At 40.8% G+C, this 25,223-nt stretch overlaps 1 protein-coding gene across 1 annotated transcript in view; it reads left to right on the forward strand.

Annotated features, from left to right (window-relative positions):
• Positions 1 to 756: 756 nt before the first annotated feature.
• rdgC (retinal degeneration C) overlaps positions 757 to 25,223 on the forward strand; it is a 216,045-nt gene continuing 191,578 nt past the window's right edge. The window contains exon 1 of the mRNA XM_072301513.1: positions 757 to 954. The gene's annotated coding sequence lies outside the window, so the exon portion shown is untranslated. The remainder of the gene's footprint in view (positions 955 to 25,223) is intronic.

The following is a 25,223-nucleotide window of genomic DNA, read 5'->3' on the forward strand; positions in this document are numbered from 1 at the left end:
ACTTTTACATAAGAATCAACAGTCAAATCGTAAATTCCTCACACATGCAACATCCCCATTTAAAGAGGTTTGGGGGTGTTTCGGCTCCTGCAGTCTGACCGTTTATCCCGATCACCCTGTGTAGCTCCTTTCGCATTTCAATAAGTCCAATAGAGATGTTGCATGTGCAAGGGATTTGCGATTTGACTGTTGATTCTTATGTAAAAGTTCGCGAGAAACACGATGGTGCCACTGGTTTTCTCTGAAATTAACTCCCAAGCTCAAAAAAAAGCTCTGAAGTTGAGGCCCAAAATGGAGGGGATATCCCACCCTACCCTAAAGTCCACCTCTCCATCAAAACAAACTCTCCATGCAAAGATAGGGAGCAAATGCATTAGCAGGGTTGCCATGTTTTCAGTTTTGGATTCCCCAAGTAAAGTGGCAACCCTGCTAATGTATTTGCTCCATTTGCTCCCTAACTTTGCATGGAGAGTTTATTTTGATGTAGAGGTGGACTAGGGTAGGGTGGGATATCCCCTCCATTTTGGCCTCACTTGGAGAGCTTTTTTTGAGCTTGGGAGATGATTTCAGAGAAAACCAGTGGGACCATCGTGTTGCTCGCAAACTTTTACATAAGAATCAACGGTCAAATCGCAAATCCCTCACACATGCAACATCTCCATTAGAAAACTTCTTACGAGGTGACAACCTTGGATCCGGCCGGTGTGCGCGCGCAAGAGCTTCGCGGTTGGCGGCAGTTTTGAGTAAAAGCTCACGCTCACCCGCGGTTTGGTCGCCGCGACGCCGACAGCCGCGCCGCGACGCTCCTGATCATCAGTTTCGCTTCGGGATCCGCTCGAGCTTCTCACGCCACGGGCTACGCTCCTGCTCGACGCAGAGCCGAATTCGCTGACGAACATGTAGATCGTGCGCGAGCGTGTTTCATCCCCACTCCAATTCCGATCATTCTCGAAGGTGAGTTTATTGAGTTTCCAAGAGACACAATCCTATTGTCGCAGGCAAATTCGAAAAATTTATAAATATAAAAAATATTTTTAATACGAATCAGCAAGTAGAGGGTATACTGCCGTGCTAAGCAAGAAAAACGTCGATCCATTTAAATTTTAACGAGTTTTTTGGAACTTAACTTTTTATAAAATTAAAACTGTTTTACTCATTCACCTCAAATTTTTAGGTCATGTTCTTGATAGTATTTGCGAAAGAATTTTGTGAAAACATTGTCCCAAAGGGACACAAGTTTTTATGCATGATACATTGTTTCGAAAAAATTTAAAATGGCGTTTACAGCGTTTTTGCGTTGCACGGCAGTATAAAAGAATGAATTTAATAATATTCGAACCGCGTTAAGCAGAAAGGAACTAAGCCGTATCAGCTGTTGCCAAAAACTGAGCAATTTAATTTTTTTAACATGAAAACAGACATCGCATTGTTTGCAAATCTCAGTGAATTTACTGCATAGTATGAAGTAAATTCCTCTAAAGTTTCAAAGGAATCCGCACAAACTTTCTCTCGTAAAAAATGAGTGTCCAGTTAAGTTTGGCAATGGTTGATGTGGCTTGGTTCCATTCTACTAAAAGCAGTCCATTTAAGTGCTGTCCTAATAAAACAGCACTGAATGATATTTAAATGAATAAATATAAAAAATATATTTAATTAACATTAGCGAAGTGGAGGTATAGGAGAATATATTTAATAATATTTAAGTGCTGTGCCAATAAAATAGTATACATTCCATGAAATTCCTAGACTTACGAGAAGTCAAATTTTGATCCCCCTCACGGAAGAACGTAAATATGTTTCAGTTTTTCAAAATTTTCTTCGCGAATTGCATTTTTACCAGGAGAATCTTGAGCATTTCTGACCGAAAACTTCACTGCTTTTTCATCTGGTTTCATACAAAAATTGCAAAAAATTGTGTAGGTGCATTTTTGTTACATATTTAAGAGTTTGAGTCAGTTTTGCCATTTTGGAATGGAGTTGCCTTCGTAATGGGGCGGCAATTGTATATTTTTGTATTATTTTTATACCGAGAGCTTTCAAGTTTTCAATATTTTGAGAGTGAGGATTCATAAAATCTACGAATACAGGCGGTATTTCATCATATGCCAAGTCCGATATAGTCAAATTTTGATACCTAGTTTACAAATTTCTGCGAAGTAAACATGCAAAAAATGGAAAATATAATCTCGACGTCGACTTCTGAGGTTATTTTCAATAGCAATTTCAAATTAAACAGTTGCTTTCAGACTTTAATAGAGCCATTTAGAAACATAATTTTCCGATGAATTGCAATCACAATATCTGTTTTCCTTATCTTTATATAAGAAAATGATCAGAAAATTAGTGCGAGCTTGAGGATAAATGTGGTTTTAAACAATTGCCTGAGTATTTTTTCCGCTCGACATAAGTAAGCAGATGTAGCGTTCTATTGTTACATGTTTTTTTCTTCTTTTTTCTTTAGGTTTACCTCAAATTTTCAAAGCAAAAAACAATTCAGCCGTATCACTTGATCTTCAATTCTTAAATGCATTCAGGCGAAAAGGGTTCACTACGTGTAGAAGTTAAAATATGTTTTAGTATGCTAAACATAGACTGTGAATGAAGCTATCATTGACGAGAAAAAATGTTTTAACGCGTCTGAATACTATGCAAAAAATTTGCACTCAACTTAAGAAGCTCGGAAATTGTCTTCGTGGTATGAATTGAAAAAGAAAAAAATAGAAATATGAAGGAAAAATTGAGCGGAGGGAATAATCTTTTTCTTCGATGCCATTAAAAAAATTACTTTTTCAAGAGTCCATAACATTTTTATGATGAAGTCAGATTCCTATTTTTAGGTATATTTTGTAGTGTCAGTTCATTTATCCATGGTCGATTCATTATGTCGTTTTTTATGTGAACAGGCTGTATTTATTTTACGGTTCAGACAAAAATATCAAATCTGGGAAAGAAAATGCTTTACGCGCAAATGCGTAGCGACGAAAAAAGTAAAAGTAAGAAAAAAGCTAAAGAAGTCTTGCTTTTCAGTCATAATCAATGATAAACTGAACCGTGGCGATAAAAAAAAATAAAAGTAAAAAAAAAGTAAAAAAAAAAAATAAAAAAAAAAAATACACACGTGTACAGCCTTTTACACGGAGTGGACCAAAAATAAGTAAAAAGACGTCCATTTTATTCTCTCAGGGTTCTGTGTAGATTGAACTGTTCGGTTTCGGATAATAAACTTCTACATTTAACCGAATTGGAACAGAGGTACTTAAATCCGAACTAATAAAGAGGTCCGTGTGAAAATGTGGTTATCACCGAGTTTTCAAATCCTATAAAAGCAAGAGGACAGAAAACAGAGATTCGGTTACACAAACCAAACACTCGGTCGATGTATAGAGGACCAAAAACGAGGTGGTTTTCGCGGGGGCAGTTTTTCTCTGTGTTCTGCGTCACTTGTATAATCCAACTTTTCCATTTGATCCGTGTTGAAGATATCTACCACATTCATTTAACTGCACATCATGAGGATGGTATTTACTCGACCGGGGGGGGGGGGGGGGGGGGGTGTTGGGTGTTTCGGTACCTGTCAATATTTCGTTCAGGAGTTGATTTCTGAACTGCCCGTTGAGGTTAATTGTTTTCTAAGTAGGATTTGAAGAGAAAAAAACGCGAGGTTTTTTTCATACTTCAGATCTTGTCTCGTGCCGCCGTGCTTAGGAAAAACGCGTATGAACCGTCAGGCGTTGCCAAATTTCCTTTGATAAAACGCGAATTTCCTGGTAAACTCATCAGTGGCGTGGCGTGAATAAGCGATTATCGATATCTCGCCATTTGAAGCTATGGTAAAGAAATCGATTACTAAGGTGTTCCGCTGCGAACACCCTGATAATCGATCTTTTTTCATAGGTTTAAATGGCATAACAATCGATATATCGCAATTCACGCTACGCCACTGAAACTCATGAATATTTCCCTCCCAGTTTTTTAGATAATTTTGTTCGAAATTTCACCTAAAGATTCTGAAAATTTGAAGGAAAAATATTCATAACTTTCCTCGAAAATAAACATTTCATCGAAGGAAACTTGACAATTCTCGAATGTTCATACGGCGTTTGTCCTTAGCACGGCAGCGTGGCCCATTATCACCCATCGGCTAACATTCGGGAGGAAATCGTCGTTGATCTCCATGAGTAACATTTACGCTGCGGGGATACGTTAAAGTGAGATCTCTTGACATTTTTCATCTCTCAGGTCATTACATACAAACGGCGAACTCGGTCGCTTTTTGATGCTGTTCGGATTTCAAAATCAGTGGCGTCGCGTGCTTTGCGATATATCGATTGATCTGCCATTTAAACCCGTGAGAAAGGATCGAAATGGGGAAATATCGATGGTCGAGTTCCCTCCGTGCATATTTGTCTTGACATTTCTAAATCTCTCGACGTCTCATCGTTTGTATCGTATGGGCTCATCCCTATACTGCCGTGCTAATGAAAAACGCCTATGAACATCCAAGAGTTGCCAAATTTCCCCGGCTTAAACATTCATTTTGGAGGCAAGTTATGCATATTTTTCTTTGAAATTTTCTGATGTTTTCGATCAAATTGCGAACAAAATAATCTGAAGAATTTGAAGAAAAATATTCACAATTTTCCCAAAAATTCGTTTTATATTGAAGGAAATATGACGACGTCTGAAGTTCATACGCCGTTCTTCTTTAGCACGGAGTTATACGTGACCCATGACGCGTCCGGCAAAACCACCCTCGTCTTTCCAGACGAATATATTTCGGTGAAGAGAAAATACGTGCTCGGCATCCCAATCCCCCTTTTTTTTAGAATTTGATGCCCACCACTCTCTTGCGGGTTTTAGATGAACTAAAAGTACGGAATAGCTCATAACTGTCACAACGACGGTATGAATAGAAATGAATATAGAGGAGAGTCTGGGTGGGTATCCTCCCGCGCTATGAAAGAACGCCGTAGGAACGTAAGAATATTGCAAAATTTTCCTTGACCGGAGATTCATTTTCTGGAAAATTTACCCTTGAAATCTTTATCTTCAGACTTTATAGTATAAGTGAAATCACTGTAAAATGTCATAGATTACATTCAGACTTTTTCAAATTATTTTCTAATATAAGATAATTGGGAGCAGACACCATATGAAAATAGAGCAAGGAAAAGGACTCGCGTTGATACGGCGCAGGGATACAATTATTCATACTTGATAGATACCCGTGTTGCATACGCAAAATTGAAGGCGCAATGGAGCGAGAAGTAAACTCTCGATACTCTGCTCTATGCATGCTGCTAGCGAGATATAGTTTCGATTGAGGGAGACAAGTTAATAAACAAGGCCGAATCACGTCTCTCCTATCCTCGGCTTATTTCTCACGTAGCCCTTGAAGCAACACTGGAAATAAGAAGAACGGAACCGAGGCGCAGAGATACAACTATTCGTGCGTGATGGATGTCCGTGTTGCATACGCAAAATTGAAGGCGCGATAGCGCGAGACAGAAACTCGCGATGCTCTGCTCTATGCTGCGAGCGAGATGTCGCACCGATTCAGGAGAAAAGTTAAAAAAACAAGGCAAAATTTCGTCTCTCCTATCAATGGCAGTGTTGCTCACGCAGCTCTCGAAGCGCTGTTACAAATGAGAGAAACGGAAACAAACATAATATGGAAATAGTGAAAGGGGAAGGATGCGCGTAGACACGGCGCAGAGATACAACTATTCGTACTTAATGGATATCCGTGTCACATGCGCAAAATTGAAGGCGCGATGGCGCGAGGCGGGATCTCACAACGAATACGGTAAATATTTCGCAAAATGAAATTGTGCCAGAAATTTTAGATTTATACACGGAAAAAATTAAATTGCTAAAAAAAGTCACTTCAATATTTCAACGTAGATTTCACAGCACATGCATGCTTCTTTAACCACTACTATAAGCTAATTTAACCACATGGGTGGATAAAGTAGCATTTTTGTGTTGTGAGATCTACTTTGAAATATTGCAGTCACCTTTTTTAGCAATTGAATTGTTAAATCAACAAGTTAATTTTTTCCATGTAAATTAATTATTTTCGTGTATTAGAGAGGCGAAGCTCGGGGGGGGGGGGGGGGGGGGGTTAAGCCGCAAGACGGCTAGGAAGCACACTCCGTAGTGTTGTAAAAAAAATTGCCGAATCCCTCCCTGAAGGGAACCTAGCGTTTTTCAACGAACGCGTTCGAATATAACCGCGTAAGAGTGATTCTCAACGTGGCGTTCATCAAGTTGAAGGCCTTGGCTTACCGGTCTCAATGTCAACTGTCTCTGTAGGTCAGTATGCTTGACCCACCAGCGCGGCAGGGAAAGCGGTGAGAGCGGGCTGGAAATCAAGTGCAGGGCTGTTGGCAAACTGGCGAAACCCTTCAACCGCCGAAACAAAATCCAAGACCGCCAAGGCGACACCCTCTCGCAGCAATTTACGTGGGACGATACTCGGAATTAATGCAAGAATGGCAACAATGGGGACCAGGGTGAAGGGCTCTGCCGCCGCACCAAGGAAAAACACCGTATGCACTGTCAGACGTTGACACATTTCCTTCGATAAAAACCTAAACTAGAGTCCTTTTATACTGAGAGTCAAGACAACACCCCCTCATAGAGTACCTGTATAGCGAGAGTATGGACAGATCGCTTCATGGAGAGCTTAGGGCCCAAAAGTGCAGCCACCCTTCTAACCAACTTCTGACGCACTAAATTTCACTGCCAGTCTGTGGATTCCAATTCTAACGAAGATGGCTAAGAAAGCACATAAATGAGCGTTCTCCCACAAAAATGAATAAATTTATGCAAAAACTAAGTCAAATACGTGCTTTATAAACGATGGTTCGTAACAATCGTATTAATAAATCGTTCTGGATAATTGAAATTCATAAGTTGGCTGCATTTCTGGGCCCTAACTTTATTCGCGGAGGCATCGGTGAAAGCCTGATGGATTTTCGGAGTTTCACATCTGTCTATACTCTCGCTATATAGGTACTCTACCCCCTCATGGAGTCACAAACGGGAATAAAGAATACACAAATCGAACGTTTTTCGTAATCTTCGATCGGCCCATTCTCAAATTCCTTTCTCCGTTCCTTCTCTCATTCCGTTTGTTCCTTGCCGAACCCGTAATTCCCTGGTCCATTCCAGATTATAATCTTTGCAATCGCGGTGAAAATGTAATCTTCATTCCCGTTTGTGACACTGTGAAGGCCTAAAATACGGGAACCAATCAGAAATGGATTCACATTGTCTTGACTCTCAGTATGAAGGGACTCTAACCTAAGCGACTGCGAAAATTCTGAATATTTTTCTTTTAACTTTTCAGACAATTGTTTCGATATTAATTTAATAAAAAAAATATTAAGTGAGAACTTCAAAGGAAAAGGTGCATAATTTTCCTCAAGAATTCATTTTTATCCGGGAAAATCTGGCAATTATCGAATGTTTACGAACGGGGTTTTTCCTTCGCATGACAGTAAACAGGACGTATTTCTATCAAACGGAACTATGTGCAGTATGACGTGAGCCCTGTTATGCTTATATTCTTATGGGTCTCAGGGCTCGTGTCTCCATGCACATAGTTTCGTTTGGCAGAGATATACGTTCAACTTTGTTCGCTGTTCGGCTCAATCCCTGCCGATCGATTTTTTATGCAAAGTGATTAAACCTTGTGAAAGATCAAGTGAACCGACCTTCGCGACACTAATGTGCTCCCGCGAACACGACGGATGCGAGTGGAGTGTTTTGTTTTGTTTGAATGCAGGGTTGATTTGTTGTGTTGTTGATTGTGGCATTCTTCGGGAAATCAGGGCGCGGGAAGTTGTGTGCCCCGGGAGGGGGAAAAATGCGTTTGAAAGTTTGAAGCGCTTTGTTTCTGGAAAAACTCGCTTTTTGATATCCTCGTCCAGGTGACTGCTCATATCACCGCAATTATAGTTTATAGATTATGTATACAAATGAAGAAGCACAATGACTGGTCGTATTTATATGCTGATGTTGAAAGGACCTAAGTTGCACGAAGCCCGTCTGCACATAGTTTCTTTTAGCTTTAATCCGTGCACCGAAAAAAAAAGATGCTGTAGTAACATGCCGGATGTTACGGTTGTTAAAAAAATGTGCGACGACTCTTGGATGTTGCTATTAACACTCTGGCAGTTAACACAGCATTATAGGATGTAAAAGTAACATCCTAAAATGTTACTTTAACAGCCAGAGTGGTAATGACAACATCGAGGAGTTGTCGCACATTTTTTTAACATCTGGGATGTTATTACAGCACCTCTATTTTTTCGGTGTGTTTCACGTAAAGAGGTAGAAATTACGACCTTCACAGTTGAAATTGATTCGGAAATTCTAAGCTTGTTAAGTATTTATTTTATTTATCACCAACAAAGAGACTTGTTCAAAGCGTAATATTTTAGTACCAGCAGCTTAAGTAGAATCATGGGAGTCCTGGAGGTATTTTTTCATAGGACATTACCTATTCTGCCGGACCAAGGAAAAACGTCGTATGAACATTTTTTGCGAGTTGTCAACTTTCCTCCAGTAAAACGTTCATTTTTGAGGAGAGTTATGGATATTTTCTCTTGAAATTTTCAGATTGAATTGCGAATAAAATTTCCTGAAAATTTTGAGGAAAAAGATTCCTAGGTTTCCTGGAAAATGTATGTTTTATCAAAGGAAATTTGACAACGTTAAAAGGCTTGTAAGGAGGTGTTTTTTCCTTTCCGCAGTCCCTCCCCCGGAACGCTACTTAGTGATGACTCTCGCCAGTTGCTGCAAGACCTGTCTCTCCTCCATTTAAATGTACGATAAATATCGATGCTAGGTGAAGCAGGCTGTCTCACCTTGAATTGATTATTTTACGTACAATTAAATGGAAGAAAAAAATGCCGCCAACTTCCCAGAAATTGAGACTGCCAACAGGCGCTTCTTTTTCAAGAGCCGCTTTGCGGTGATGAGGAATTTTGTGTTTTAAAATGAAAAGATCGTTGTTTCATCAGTTGTTTCAGTTGTACTCGTGTATGACGAGAGCATCCAATCATAAGGCGTCTCCCGGTGGTGTAGCGCTCAAGAAAATACCCAGACGAAAAATGAGTGTCAACGGTATCACTGAGCTGAAAGTGATGATATATGGAAGACAGAAGTTCTACGCCACCAAGAAGGGGTAGATATCGATATAGTTTCATTGATATCACTGCAATACGTTAGGTCATTATCGTTAAGATCCGATTCTGTGTAACGAGGTATTCCTGCACAACGAATAGTGTCCATAAAGACAAGTATAGAGGAAAATGAAAGGCCTAGATCACTCGCTACCATTTGATGACAACGATGTAGAGCTTTCGTGGAAAAATAGTTATGTCGATGGCTTCAGTCGTGAAGCACGTTTCCGTGTCAATGTATTTTTTTTTATTAGTTGCGGGTCATATGAGATGGAAAGAGACGGAAGTGATATGCTTTCAGCCAAGCTCCGCTGGACTCTCGGATCGGAATTTAACGTCATCAATAAAACCAATTTCCGCCTCAACGAGAGAATCTCTTTTTCCAACCTCCTCGCTTCGTCTCCTTTTTTTCTTCACAGAAAATTTAGAAGGAAGATGGTCGGATTTTCTTACGAAATAACTTATCTAAGTCCTTTACATTAATCTTTAGCTCATCGACTATGATCAAGAGCATATGTATTCTTTGTATTCTGTGAATTAGGCGATTGCAGCTCCACACTCTCTTACCTGATTGAAAAATGTAAAAAGAAAGAAAATGAAGAAGGGTCCCCTTCGATTCCTTCTTTAGTGGCTGCTAGCAGATATAACTCATTATTTGTAAGCTTGTAGATTATAGTATACACTGGAAAAAAAAACACATTGGATCTAGAGTCCAGACTCTTAAAAACATCGACAAGAAAAAGTACTCTTGATTCGATCAGAATCTAGCTTATCTCAAGAACCAAGCCTCTTAATTTTAGCGGATTTCGTTTTTATTCAAGCAAAAATCTGATTGAATCAAGAGTATTTTTTATTGTCAACGTCTTCATAAGTCTGGACTCTAGATCCAATGTGTTTTTTTTCTCCAGTGTAAGGGGTTGACACCCTATGTAGGCATACACGAGTGAGTGGGTGCGAAATATTTTCATTCCCACGTACTAGCCACGAATTAAATTGACTTTTATTGATCTAGTATCCCTTTATAGGGAGTGTTAAAACATCGCAGATCCTAATGTCATAAACTTTTACATTATTTTGAAGGCAATATTTGTAACCAAACTTTTCTAACTCCTAGCCCCTTGAACTTGCCGATAAATATTTAGCCATGACAGTCATAGGGTTGTATTCACACCATTTGGAAGACTATTTTTGTATACAACCCTCTCTCCCAATCAAAGCATATTAGCGCCTACAAGAGTGCAGGAATACTTCACGCTTTGCACTCACTACACTGCGGTCGTTGGTCGGCCCAAAAAGCATACTAGCGCCTACAAGACCACAGGAATACTTCACGCATTGCGCCTAATACAGTGCGGTCGCTGGTCGGCCCAAAAAGCATAGTAGCGCCTACAAGAGTGCAGGAATACTTCACGCATTGCACTCACTACACTCCGGTCGTTGGTTGGCCAAAAAAGTGTACTAGCGCCTACAAGACCACAGGAATACTTCACGCATTGCGCCTAACAAAAAGCGATCGTTGCGACGGTGAAGAAACTCTCAGACCACGTATCTCGGTTTGCAACGTTGCAGATTTCATGTCATGCTTTATTTTGTACATGGAAAACTTATCAACGTCAATTCTTAAAAATTTTCCTGATTTTCCCTCTCAGTGCGAGGCAAACTCTGAGAAAACTTATCGGAATAATGTTGATTTGATCTCCCTCAAAAAAAAATAAATAAATAAATAAAAAAAAATAATAAAAATAAAAAAGGAACGGATATTTTTAAACACCACAAACGAGATCCGTGGTTTGGGAGTTTCTATTCAGTATTTTTAACGTTGTTCGGACCGCATTAAAAAAAAGGAACTATGTAACCAGTATAGCCATTTTCAATTTTTTTCGAACAATTCAATTTTACGGTGGAACCATTGGGCCGCGTTTGGCAGGAAGGAACCAAGCCACACCAGCTATGGCCAAAAACCGGGCAATTTAATTTTTCACAAGAAACTTCTCCGCGGATTTTTTTGAAAATTTTGATGAATTAGATTTGCAATATACAGAAAATTCACTGAAAGTTTCACAAAAATCCGCACACCCGTTTTCATGTAGAAAATGAAATCGCCCAATTTTCGGCAATAGCTGATGTGGCTTGGTTCCTCTCCAGTGGCGTGGCGTGCTTTGCGATATATCGATAGATATGCCACTCAAACCTATGAAAAAAGATCGATCATCAGGGTGTTCGGAGCGAACACCTTAGAAATCGATTCTATACCATAGCTTTAAATGGCGAGATATCGATAATCGATCATTCACGCCACGCCACTGTTCCTCTCTGCTCAACGCGGTCCAACTGTACACCTTATTTTGAAAATTTCAGGGTATTTACTCCATGTCAAGCAAGAAGCCCACTGGAATTTTCAAAAGAACCTACTTACAACCGTTCTCCCGCTAAAAAAATAAATAGTCTGATGAGATTTGGCGATGTCTCATGTAACTTGGTTTTTTTCTGCTTAATGCGGCTCATTTGTACCCATGCGTTGAGAAAACAATGTTCGTACAGGTTGCCCCCTCCGCGTCCTGCTGTGTTCAGCGAACACACATCCACTGTTCAAATGTCCTTTGATAAACCCTACTCCGCATCGCGAACTCAGTCCCAGATTTAAACTTCCAGGGCCTCAGCTCAATTTTTTTTTTCTTCGTAAATGGGACGCGGCGCATAAAAGAGAATGCGGCAGCAGTAGCATGGCAGGCTCATTATGAAGTGTTGAAACTCTTTTCAGCCAGTTTTTTTGTCCCTCCATGAGAGTGGTGAAGTGTTAGCTTTCCTCTTTTGGAGTCCCTTTAATTTCATTTAAATTTGCTTTGAATCCGGGTGAGCCTGGAGTTTAAGAGCAGCGGGGGCGTGTTGGCCCCCATCCCCCTTCCATCAATACAAGCGCCAAGCCGCCAAAGCCCGCGTCGAGGCTTAAACAGGCTCTGCGGATTTCGGGGAGCTTCCCAATTTGATGCTCTAAAACCGAGTGAAAAATACGGGGTTTTCGACAGATTTGACAACGCAACCGGCCTGCGGGATACTGGAATCGTAAATGGGGTGGTTCCCAAAATTGCTACCGACTAGATGAACAGTGTTTTTTTCCCTTCTTTTTCTGTCGATATCACCGAACCGCGTATACGTCGATTTTCTGTGGTATTGATTCAACTGCATAAATGAGCCGTGGGAGATGTCTTTTATCTACCATCAGAATGTTTAAGTCGAAAGAAATCTGGAAGTTACCCAAAAGCGCAGTTCTATTTTCACGTGCCTCGGGGCTAGTTCGCAAAACACGTCTCTTAAGTCGCTGGTCCCAGCGTGATTTATAGAATACATCAAAAACCAGTGCTCGCGGAGTGATCAAACATAGCGTTGCGACAATTCTAGTTACACTTTCCTCCGTTGTAGCGCTGCATGTCGACGGTGAAACTCTCAAACCTTTTATCGCCTGTGTCACACTATCAAAATACTCCATCAAAAGTCAAGGTCAAGTCTGCCGTGCGAAGGAAAAACGCCGTATGAGCCTTCAGACGTTGCCAAGTGTCCTCCGATAAAGACCGAACTTACCGGAAAAATTGTGATTATTATTATCCAAGAATTTCAGACAAAATTGCACTCGATTTAATCTAAAATATCTGAAAATTTCAAGGGAAAATATGGATGAATGTTGTCAAAAATACATGTTTTATCAAGGGACATTTGGCAACTCTCGAATGATCATACGGCATTTTTCCTTAGCACGGCAGAAGTGCTGTGATTGGTCCAAGTCATCGAATAAGCCAATCACAACACCTGGTCTTGATATTTTGATGGCTACTTTTGATGAGTGACACGGAAAAATTTCGGTTTGTGACGTTGCGGAATTCATGTCATTCTCTGCATTCTCTGTTTGTTATCTTTTGAATGGAAAACTAGTCAACGAAAATTCTTGAAAACCCCCTTGATTTTTTCTCTCTGAGAGAGGAAACTTCTGTGAAATTCTTCAAGGAATGATGTTGGTTTGTTCTACTTTAAACAAAATAAATGGGAGCGGAGATTTTTTAAAATCGTAAACGAATTTTCTGGCCTGCCTCGAAAATCGAAGGCAAAAAAGCGATGCCCGTGACTAACATTTTCCTTGATGTCAATCCTGCGTCCCCTATTCTGCCCCGCTAAAGAAGAACGCCGTATGAGCCTTCAGACGTTGCCAAATTTTCTTCAATAAAAATCGAATTTACAGGGAAATTTTTGAATATCTTTCCCCGAAATTTTCAGATAGTTTCGCACGCAATGTAATCCAAAATATATGAAAATTTCAAAGAAAAATGTGCACGAACGTTGTCAAAAATACATGTTTTATCGGGGAAATTTGGCAACTCTCGAATTCTCATACGGCATTTTTCCTTAGCACGGTAGTATTTCAGTCGGGTGGTTTGATTTTTAAAGTTCGTGAATTTCTTTAAATAGATAATTATTCCCGCCCGCAAGATAATTGGACTGCATTTTGCAATTTGGAAAGTACTCGTATAAATTCTGGCTCATCTGAAAAAACACTAATGTATACAGGGAAACTGATGGCACATATGTTGTTTTTAAACCAGGCCAGAATTTATAGGTCCAAATTGCAAAATGGGGTCCAATTACCTCTCGCAACAGATCTCCTGCATTTTTTCGAATACATAACGATTATTGTCTCGGAGAATCTTTGTTGTATATATTGTTTAATGAAGGCGCAGAATTAGCATACACCATACAATCAGGCGTTTTGTTTGTAGGCCAACTCAGCCTTCAATTTTTCGTCCAAGAAAAATCACGGAAAAGCGATTTTTCACCCAGATTTATTCACGAGAGAGTGGATACTTCCACCGTCTTTGGATGCGGAACCCCTGCTCGATAGCCTCGAGCTCATTCGCTGGTGGAAATGGCTCGGCTCCGGAGAAGGCATTGTTGCCGAATAGTGCTGTAAAATCAGCACTTTCCTCGCATTTTTACCCGTGTAAAATATTCACATTGAACCGCACAACCCGGCAATGTGGGCGAAGTGGTGCCGGGGTTTCATTAGCACTTGCAACCCATCTGAATTTTCCGCCCCGCTTTCCCGATTTTTATCCTCCGTTTCGTGCATCCTCGTATTCATGTGCGTGGATTTTCGGGAGTTTTTCTCGGCGACGTGAATTAGCCGCTCACTTTCATTTATCCGAGGATAAATCAAGCTAAGCTCCCGAGCTTGTGCGAACTCAAGCGCGGCGTGCCGTCAAACCTCCGCGTCGATGCCGGATTTCGCCGAAATTCTTACATTATTTATCCGCTGATGTTTACTTAAAGAGAAACCATCAGAAGCAATGGAGATGTTGCATGTGTGAGGGATTTGCGATTTGACCATTGATTCTGATGTAAAAGTTCGCGAGAAACACGATGATGCCACTGGTTTTCTCTGAAATCATCTCCCAAGCTCAAAAAAGCTCTCAAAGTGAGGCCAAAATGGAGGGGATATCCCACCCTACCCTGAGAGTCCACCTCTACATCAAGACAAACTCTCCATGCAAAGATAGGGAGCAAATACATTAGCGGGTTGCCCTGTTTTCAGTTTTGGAGTCCCCAAAAAAGTGGCAACACTGCTAATGTATTTGCTCCCTATCTTTGCATGGAGAGTTTGTTTTAATGTAGAGGTGGACTCTCAGGATAGCGTGGGATATCCCGTCCATTTTGGCCTCAACTTGCGAGCTTATTTTAAGCTTGGGAGTTGATTTCAGAGAAAACCAGTGGCACCATCGTGTTTCTCGCGAACTTTTACAGAAGAATCAATGGTCAAATCGCAAATCCCTCACACATGCAACATATGCATTTGAATGCGGACCGAGTGGCACCCATTATTCACGAGTTGTCTTGATTGGCTGATCCGCCTGGTGCCCACTTTCTGAGGCCCTCATAGAAAATAACGGGGGTTCATTTTTCATCAAGAATATCTCGAAAACAAGGAAAAATTTTTCCGTCGGAGATTTCAGATATCAATTTGCCAGATTTTTTTGAAGAGATTGATGAGTAATACATGCCTTTTTCTCTCGAATGCACCGAACAGTTTGACCTGGCATCTTGTTTTTTTCATATTTCAAGTTGCAAAAACAAAATTCCTAGTCAAACTGCTCGGTGTCTTCGAGGAAAAAGTATCATGCATTACTCATCAATCTATTCAGAAAAATCTGGAAAATTGATTTCTGAAATCTCCTACGTAAGATTTTTTCCTCGTTTTCGAGATATTTTCGACGAAAATTGAATCCTGCGTTATTTTCCAAAAGGGCCCCCAAGAAAGTGAGCACCAGGAGGATCAGCCAATCAGACACGACCAAAAGTAGGGAAGTAGACTGAAAGCAGTGGCGAGGCGTGAATGATCGATTATCGATATTTACCCATTTGAATATACAGGGTGTCCCAAAAGTCCCTTCCACCCCCTCTAAAATTTTATCTAATTGATATTTTGAAACGAAACTTTGGGGATGTTCATCGATCAATGTTAGCTACTTTTGGTGCCCCCCCAAAATTTTCGGGCCCCCCCGTGGGGAGGGGTTGCGGACCCCAACTTTTTTTTTCAAATAGCAACCCTATCTTGTGATACCTCATTCGAAAGAGCATAAAAAACTAAGAATTTTGGCGCAAACCGCAGATCAATATCTTAAATTTTGACCGAGTTATGATAGGTCAAAGGTCAAATTTGACCTATTTTCAAAAAATCATAACTCCGGTTCAAATTATGGTAATGAAAAAAATAAAACGGGAAAATTTACCAAATTGTAAGCACTTTTAAGTAAAAATCACAGAAATTACTTCAAACTAATTTTAAGGGGGGTTTCGGACCCCCAAATACGTCAATTCAAAGGTCATTAAATTTTCCCGCGAAATAAGCCAATTTCCCCCAGATTTGCCTCCACATTAGTTCAGTAAGGTCAAAATCAGTTCAATATTACGTTGGCAAGTCCCCAAATTTCGGGAAAAGTTAAAGAAAAAAAATTTAAACGGTCAAATTTAATCACCTTAAATTTCGTTTTTTTAAACTTTTCCCGAAATTTGGGGACTTGCCAACGTAATATTGAACTGATTTTGACCTTACTGAACTAATGTGGAGGCAAATCTGGGGGAAATTGGCTTATTTCGCGGGGAAAATTTAATGACCTTTGAATTGACGTATTTGGGGGTCCGAAACCCCCCTTAAAATTAGTTTGAAGTAATTTCTGTGATTTTTACTTAAAAGTGCTTACAATTTGGTAAATTTTCCCGTTTTATTTTTTTCATTACTATAATTTGAACCGGAGTTATGATTTTTTGAAAATAGGTCAAATTTGACCTTTGACCTATCATAACTCGGTCAAAATTTAAGATATTGATCTGCGGTTTGCGCCAAAATTTCTAGGTTTTTAATGCTCTTTCGAATGAGGTATCACAAGATAGGGGTTGCTATTTGAAAAAAAAAAGTTGGGGTCCGCAACCCCTCCCCACGGGGGGGCCCGAAAATTTTGGGGGGCACCAAAAGTAGCTAACATTGATCGATGAACATCCCCAAAGTTTCGTTTCAAAATATCAATTAGATAAAATTTTAGAGGGGGTGGAAGGGACTTTTGGGACACCCTGTATAGTAAAGAATCGATTATTACGGTGTTCGTTGCGAACACCCTGTGTATCGATTCTTTACTATACGTTTAAATGGCAGATCAATCGATTTATCGCAAAGCACGCCACGCCACTGACTGTAAGTTGGGGGTGCCTATCGGTCCACAATTCAAATTGCTGCTCTTGTGTTCTCTTCGTGTCTTCTTTACTGAGTTACGAGTACCTTCACAAGGAGAGCACAACCCTAAGCCGTCTGCTTTTGATTGGTTTCCTCCATCTTCGACGGTTATGAAACATCGAGGCCCAAAAATGACGGGCGTTGCAATCAGATTTAAATGAAAAATATGACTTTAAATATAAAACCATTAGGTAACGTATCGTACCGTGGAATTTCACTCAAATTATTCTATCACGACGATTTTACATACTTCAAAGCCAATCGTGTGCTATATTCGAGAAAACTCATGGTTGCGGCAAAGTTGAGAGCGAGCACGGCGAGTGATTACCGCCAGCATTTGGCAAAAGTCCCCGCCACATTGACAAAAATCAAAAGAAAAGATTCGCCATACTTGGATGCTAAAGCCTCCGTATAAGCAAGTGATGCCCAAGGAGAGAACAAGAGACCGCATCGAATAGGAAAAATGCGCGACTGTCTCTTTTCTTCCAGGGCATGCTTTCCACCCAACCAGACACCCGACGCGACTACTTTTTCATTCCTAATAGAAAATAACATGGGAAATCAAAACCAAATATTTTTTTGAATCAGACGACTTTCCGGAAAAAGATGTGTATGCAGTGTTTGAAACTCGGCATGAAGTCTCCGCAGCCATCTGGCTTGCGACTTTCTTTCCTAGGAGCCAAAATGAAAAAATGCCCTTTCGAAATGCCTCGTGTCAGGAATACTCCGAAAAATCCCAAACACGGAGTTTAACAACAAGTTTCCTGGCGGCCAAAGGCGACTTCTTACCGGCAAATTGCTGTTTGGCCGGCGTGTATTTCAAACACTGTGTATGATTGACTCCTCGATGATTTGGTGTTTCTATTGATGTAGAATAAATTCCTCTTTCTTCCAAAAAAAACACTAATAATCAAGATTTTTGAAATTTCAATATTCCTCCACTTGTGTGAGCAGTGCAGAGGCAATCAAAAACATTGACCTAAAGGGAACAAAATTGAAATTTCAAAAATCAAGATCTCTGTTGGTTTTTTTGGAGGAAGAGAAATGTATTATACATCGACAGAAACGCCAAATTCTCGAGAATCAATCATTGAAATCGTTTTTCCAAAAAATCGGCGGGATTAAAAAAAAAAAAAATATGATTTTAATTTCCTATGTTATTTCACAAATGAAATTCAAAAGTGGCCGCGTCGTGTGTCTGGTTGACTGAAAAACAGGCGCAGGAAGATCAGGTGGTCACGCATTTTCCCCTTCGACGTGGACTCTTGTTCTCTCTTCGGTGATGACTCGATTTGATCATGTGCCACTAGCTCTAAGTACTATACCTAAAAGTATCCTTTCGACTTTAATCGCGGTAGAAAAAGTATCAGAACATAGCTTAGTTTTATGTTTTAAAAAACATATTATATATGTATGAAAAAGAAAAGTAGGCGGAGTAAACTGCATTTAGGCTGATCCTGATCATAGCCGTCCAATTTCAGTTTTCCAAGCCTGCACGGATCATGGTAAGGCACGCGCGACCTAATCGAAAAAACTCCGTTTAAAAATCCAGATGTTGTCAGATTTCTGCCGGTAAAAACCTAATTTCTTCAATGGTTCCGGTTTATTCATATCCAAATTTTTAACGAAATTAAATTCACAATATCCTTTCGGCCAAAGTATCACAAGCGCCAAATTTCCGCCGCCATTTGCTTTTCTTGGAGAAATTTTTTGTTAAATCTGTTAGAAAATTTCAAGTAAGTATTTCAAGTATTTCAAGTGCAATATGTAATAAAAAAATAAAACGAGAAATAAAATAAAGAAACAAACAATTGAACTAATAAACGATAAGGAAATACCGACTTTTTTGCATGCTTGATTTGGATTAAGCACTTTCTTCTCGTTGGATAAATGATAGCACCCGGTGTCCCCGCGAACACGCACGTAATACAACTAGTGACCTCAAGCATAAGTCGTCTCCTTTGGGCCAAAGTATCACAGGCGCCATGCGACGTTTAAAAATTTCCGCCGCCATTTTATTATTTTACAGATAAATTTTCGGTTGAATCTGTTTGAAGATTTCACCAAATTTTATCGGCAGTAAAAAAGAAAATCCAGTGAAATTTTCGGACAGCTTCGCAGAGCAATTTCTCTGTAAAAAAATCAAATGCGTGGCGGCGGACATTTTTGAACGTCGCACGGCGCTTGTGGTATGTACTTTGGCCGGTAGGTGGCGATATAATCTGAAGTAGAGTCCCTTTATACTGAGAGTCAAGACAACCTCCCCTCATGGAGTCACAAACGGGAATAAAGGTTACACAATTTGACAGTTTTTCGTAATCTTTGATCGGCTCATTCTCAAATTCCTTTCTCCATTCCTTCTCTCATTCCGTTTGCTCTTTCTCGAACCCGCTATTCCCCGGTCCATTCTACATTATAATCTTTGCAATCGGTGGAAGTGTAATATTTATTCCCGTTTGTGACACTGTGGAGGCCTAAACTCAGGGAACCAATCGTAAATGGATTCACATTGTCTTGACTCTCAGTATAAAGGGACTCTAATCTAAAGTGCTCGAGAATCCCACAGGAAGGCATCCACACCTCATCCCGAAAACGGGCACTTCTGTCGAAGGAAATCTGACAAACTCGGGACGTTGATACGGCCGCGCTCGCTAGCGCAGGGACGGCTAGGGCTTTCCTCCCGATCCGGCGCGAAGGAGCCGGGATTGGAGGGATTGTTATCGGGCATCGCGAGGCCAGGCGCAAGGGGGGGGGGGGATGAAGGATGATTTATGTAACGTTTTATCGGCCGAAAATCAAACATTCCCTCGCTGAGAGCAATCTGTCAGCGGGCCTCAATGGACCGCGCAACACGACTCCACCACCACCACCACCACCACCCGCTCTTTTTACACGGCGAATTTGTTGTTCGCCCCCGCCCCCTCCTCCCGTCGCTCCGAACCGGGGGGAGGGGGGGGGCGACAGCGGCGTTTTCATTATCATTTGCATACAGATGAGCTGCATCCATTGTGACCGAAATTCCGCTCGAGCGCCTTGCGCCTTTGCAGCGGCAAATTTTCGGCGGACCGCGCGATCCGCGATTGAGACGTTCCTCGCAGAAACGACGTTCGAGCCTCGCAGTGCTGCTCAGCTTAAGCTGCATCATCGTACTAACGTTGGCCCAGTCTGCTAGACTTATCTCCCTCGGACCCGAGACCTCAGGCCCAGGAGACGGAGACGAGGGTGAAGATGAAGAGGAAGAAGAAAAAGAAGAAGGAAGGAGGAAAAAAGAAGCAAAAAAGCTAACAGATTAAGGAGAAGAAGAAGGAGAAAAGAAGGAAAAGAGGAAGAAGAGAAAAGAGAAGGAGAAGAGAAAAGAGAAGGAGAAGAGGAAAGAGAAGAGGAAAAAGGAGAAAAAGAAGATAAAGAAGGAAATAAGAGAGAAAAAGAAAAAAAGAGGAAAAAGAAGACGAAAATTGAGAAAAAGGAGAAAAGGAGAAAAAAGAAAGAAAGGAGAGAAAAATGAGAAAAAGAAGAAGAAGAAAAACGATGAATAGAAGTAGAAAAAAATGATGAAAAGAAGAAGAAAACGACGAGAAGAAGAAGGAGAAGAACAAGTGAAGTAAAAAGAGAAGCAGAAGAAAATGAAGAAATTGAAGAAGAAGGAAAGAAGAAGAAGAAGTAGCGGAGAGGAAAAAAGAAAGAGACTGAAAATAGTGTCTTCTCTTCCCATTTTTCCCCCTCCTCTTTTTCTTTATCTTTTTCTTTTTTCGCCTATTCTTTTTTCTTCTTATTGGTCTCTCTCACCTCCATCCCTTCTTCTTCTCATTTTTTTCTCTACTTTCCGCCTCCTTCTTATTCTCATCCTTGTTTTTCTTTTTCTTCTACTGCGTCCTGTTCGTCTATTTACATTCATCTTCTTCTCCATCTCCATATGATATCCATCATATCTAGGGTTAAAGTGCGACACCACGTGTCTCTATTGCGATGTTTCCAAATCTCCGCTCCTAATTGGTTTTCTCGAAGAGGTAAAAGTCTGCTTTATAGCCTGGAATCACACAGAATATTCTATCGACAGAGAAGAAACATCATGGCAGTTTTTAAGGAATTACGTTTATAGTTTTCTCAGGTAAAAATAAAATATGTGTGGAAGTCCACAACTTCACAAACGGTGATACGTGGTCTCGCACTTCAGCCATCGTCTGGAAGTATAAAAATATTGAAACATATGAAAAATATTGAAAAATATGAAAAATATTGAAAAATATGAAAAATGTTGAAGAATATGAATTTTTTTTTTCGAAATTAAATGCAAAATTAAATCGAAGGCGCCTGGTTTTTGCTGTTTGGTGTTCTTTAGAGTGTCGCATACCCAGCCCCTTAAAATATGCTTCATATTTTTCACAATTTTGTGAAATTTCATGAAATATTTCACAGAAATTTCAATATTTCATATATTTTTCATTTCACCCGTGCAACCCTGTTTGCCAGGAATCGAATACCTGAGTCGACCAGGAAAGCGACGAACACAAATATGCTGGTAGTTTTCACATGAAAATAAATAAAAAAAAAACCATACATTTTTGGTGCGAAAAGTCTACTAACATGCACCTTCACACCCTTTAGCTGCAAATCAAACACAAAGTCACTTGATCTCCACATCAGGAGGTTGTTACGTCGTTCCTGCAGAGAACGGCTTAACTCCCGGACTTCCTACCTCTCTGGATGCAGGGATAAAGTTTATCGCGGTATCCCTTTCGAGAGCTAGCGGAATCCGCCTTTCCGAAAATTCAATTCGAAGCGTGAAAATGCAGTTATTATAAAACGCCAGCACAGGATGCATTTACGGAATATTTCAGACCGTGAGATTATGCACTCCGAATACATTTTCCCAAGCCTAGTGACTGCTGAAATGTCGCATGTGCTGCGTATTCAAAATGGAGCCACGTCCTTTTTGAGACTCCGGGTCTGTAAGAGGGGTCTTGTTTTCCGAGCGGAAAGCCATTTCGCTGAAATTGAGTTTTCTTGCATCCGAAAGAGCGACACACGTGCTGTTTTATTTTGTCTGTGTCGACGGAGATAACCCGGGACTCCGTTTTCTAAGAGCATGCCGCCATTTGGAAAAGGGCTTTTCTTTTAACCTCAGTCTGAAACACTTAGATCGTGGGGAGGATTTTAACGCTACGTCAGATGAGAATGCGTTAGAAATCCGATGAAGTAGAAGAAGGAAGGTAAATGAGAGAAAATGAAGGGGGAAAACAGAAAGAGAAGAGGGGGGAAAAAGAAGAGAAAGTGGGTGAGGAAGAAGAGAGGAGGAGGAAAATGAATAAAGAGGAAGAGAAATGAGATTGAATGGATGGAATTGTAGATGAACAGTTTTCGTAGAATTGCCCGTATCGACGGTGAAACCACAAGACCACGTTTCTCGTTTGTGGTGTTTAAAAATAACCGCTCCCATTTTATGCTTATGAAGGTGAAAAAATCAATATTATATCTTGAAATTTCCACAGAGTTTTCTTTGCACAGAGAGGAAAAAACCCGAAAGTTTTCAAGAATTAACGTTGAGTAGTTTTCTATTTTGAAAAATAAAGTATGAAACGAAGTCCATAACGTCGCAAACCGAGGTACGTGGTCCGGTAGTTTCACTGTCGATATGCATTTCACGCTGACCACTGACCAGGAACCGCACTATGTTAGGCGCAGTGCGTGAAGTATTCCCTTGCTCTTGTAGGCGCTAATATGCTTTTCGTACCGACCGGCGACCGCAGTGTTTTAAGGGCAATGCGTGAAGTATTCCTGCACTCGTGTAGGCGCTAATATGCTTTTCGTACCGACCGGCGACCGCAGTGTTTTAAGGGCAATGCGTGAAGTATTCCTGCACTCTTGTAGGCGCTAATATGCGTTTTGCGCCGACAGCCGACCGGCGCGCGGCAGAAAGGAGATGTTGCATGTGTGAGGGGTTTGCGATTTGACCATTGATTCTGTTGTAAAAGCTCGCGAGAAACACGATGGTGCCACTGGTTTTCTCTGAAATCATCTCCCAAGCTCAAGAAAAGCTCTTAAAGTGAGGCCAAAATGGAGGGGATATCCCACCCTACCCTGAGAGTCCACCTCTACATCAAAACATACTCTACATGCAAAGATAGGGAGCTAACACATTAGCAGTGATGCCGTGTTTTCAGTTTTGGAGTCCCCAAACAAAGTGGCAACCCTGCCAATGTATTTGCTCCCTATCTTTACATGGAGAGTTTTTTTGATGTAGAGGTGGACTCTCAGGGTAGGGTGGGATATCCCCTCCATTTTGGCCTCAACTTGAGAGCTTTTTGTGAGCTTGGGCGTTGATTTCAGAGAAAACCAGTGGCAACATCGTGTTTCTCACGAACTTTTACATAAGAATCAACAGTCAAATCGCAAATTCCTCACACATGCAACATCTCCAATACGTCCAAATTGCGTGTAAATCTAGGATGCACCGCGTGAATGCTGATGATCCATCTCACGTACATAAAATCAATTCGAGATCGGTATCAATTTGCGGTAAGTGACCGGGTCTTCGGCACAGCTCTTGAAGTAGCCCACCGGCCAAGGATGCTCATTTTCTCATTAGACGACGAGGCCTCACGCGCAGCAACCCCATGGTCCGTGGGTGGTGATTGAAGCCGCGGGACGTGATTAGGGGCTGAAATCCGCGGGTCATAAATCACCCGCCGATCACTCCGAGTGGAATGCCGGAATAATGATGAGTACATTTAAGCCTCTTGATCCCTGGTCCGGCCCCTTTCTCGTCAACTGTTGCGGCCCGACCGACTAATTACCCTCTAAGATCATAAGCCGGGTCATCCGCGCCGCCCGGGGGACGAAGGACTCGCTCCACTCGGTCATATGCGAGTGGTTTGATATGATGCTATCGAGGCCGAAGTTCTTTGTCGAATGTCAGAGGGTGAAGGGCGATGGCTACTCAGTTTTGTGACGTCACACTAGAGTACCTATAAAGGGAGAGTATGGACATGTCGAAATTTTGAGGTTAGACGATGGAGCTCTTAGACCCCAAAAAGGCAGCCAACCTATGAATTCAAATTATCCAGAGTGATTTGGACTACATTTTTCAATTTGGAACTATAAATTCTGGCCCGGTTCAACAACAACGTATGTGCCATTAGTTTCCCTATGCACATAAGTGTTTTTCCAGAAGAGCCAGAATCTATAGTTCCAAATTGCAAAATGCAGTCCATTTATAGTCACGATTGTTGGGAACTGTCGTTAGTAAAACACGTATTTGACTTGTTTTTTGCATAAACTTACTCACTTTTGCGGACAAATGCTTACTTATGAATTTTCTCGTCCATTTTCGTTTGATATTGGAGTCTGGAGATTGACAGTGTCATTTTTCGTTTCAAAGGTTACCTACCCTTTTGAGCCCTAAAAGCTACATATTTCGAGTTGTCCATACTCTCCCTATATAGGTACTCTACGTCACACTAGTGAATATTTGGATGTATGAATCGTATTCGATAGTGGTTCGATGTATCGTTTGGTTAAAAAAATAGAACATAACCTCGAACCAAAATGTTAGAATATTTGTCAGAAAAGCTGGAAATGAGAAATTCCGTAGCAATTTTACTACTTTTGGCCAATAAGTACTCGTACGAATCGAACATCTATCACAAAAAAACCGTTCCGTCAGATTATTCAGTTGACTTTTGAGGCTACGTTTGTGCTTTGAACCAATCGATATCGATACAATCTCACCCGTTTGATGTATCGAATACGATCTATGTTTACCAAACGGAAGTATGAACGAGTGGGAAAGATGGGGTGTGCTCTAAAGTACCTGTATACAGGAGACTATTGCCATCTCAATCCTTTTACTGCAGAAAAAGTGTGCCACTGTCTGATTGGTCGGCTATCATAGAGCCCCAAAGTTTGCCCAATGTAAACAAACTCCAGCCCTTCCGCTCCTTGTTTGGCCCATTGTAAACAAACAGGATGGCGACAAAGTTCTATACGTGATTTTGGATGTGATAGAAATTGTTTTATGATCAACTTCTGAATTGACCTTTAATGGACATTTTTGCCGAAAATTAACCTTTGAGTGTGATTATCATTCATTTCTCAGCCGATAATACGTATTCCTTTGGGTCGGGTTTGTTTACATTGGGCCAGCTTTGGAGCTCCACAACCTAAAACTGATGAACCAATCAGAGAGCGGCACAGAGAAGACAATTCTCTCCCGTATACAGGTACTGTAGTGTGCTCTAGAAGGCTGCATAAAAAATAAT

The sequence above is a fragment of the Bemisia tabaci genome, chromosome 6 (assembly GCF_918797505.1).
Source record: "Bemisia tabaci chromosome 6, PGI_BMITA_v3".
NCBI classification, from domain to species: domain Eukaryota; kingdom Metazoa; phylum Arthropoda; class Insecta; order Hemiptera; family Aleyrodidae; genus Bemisia; species Bemisia tabaci.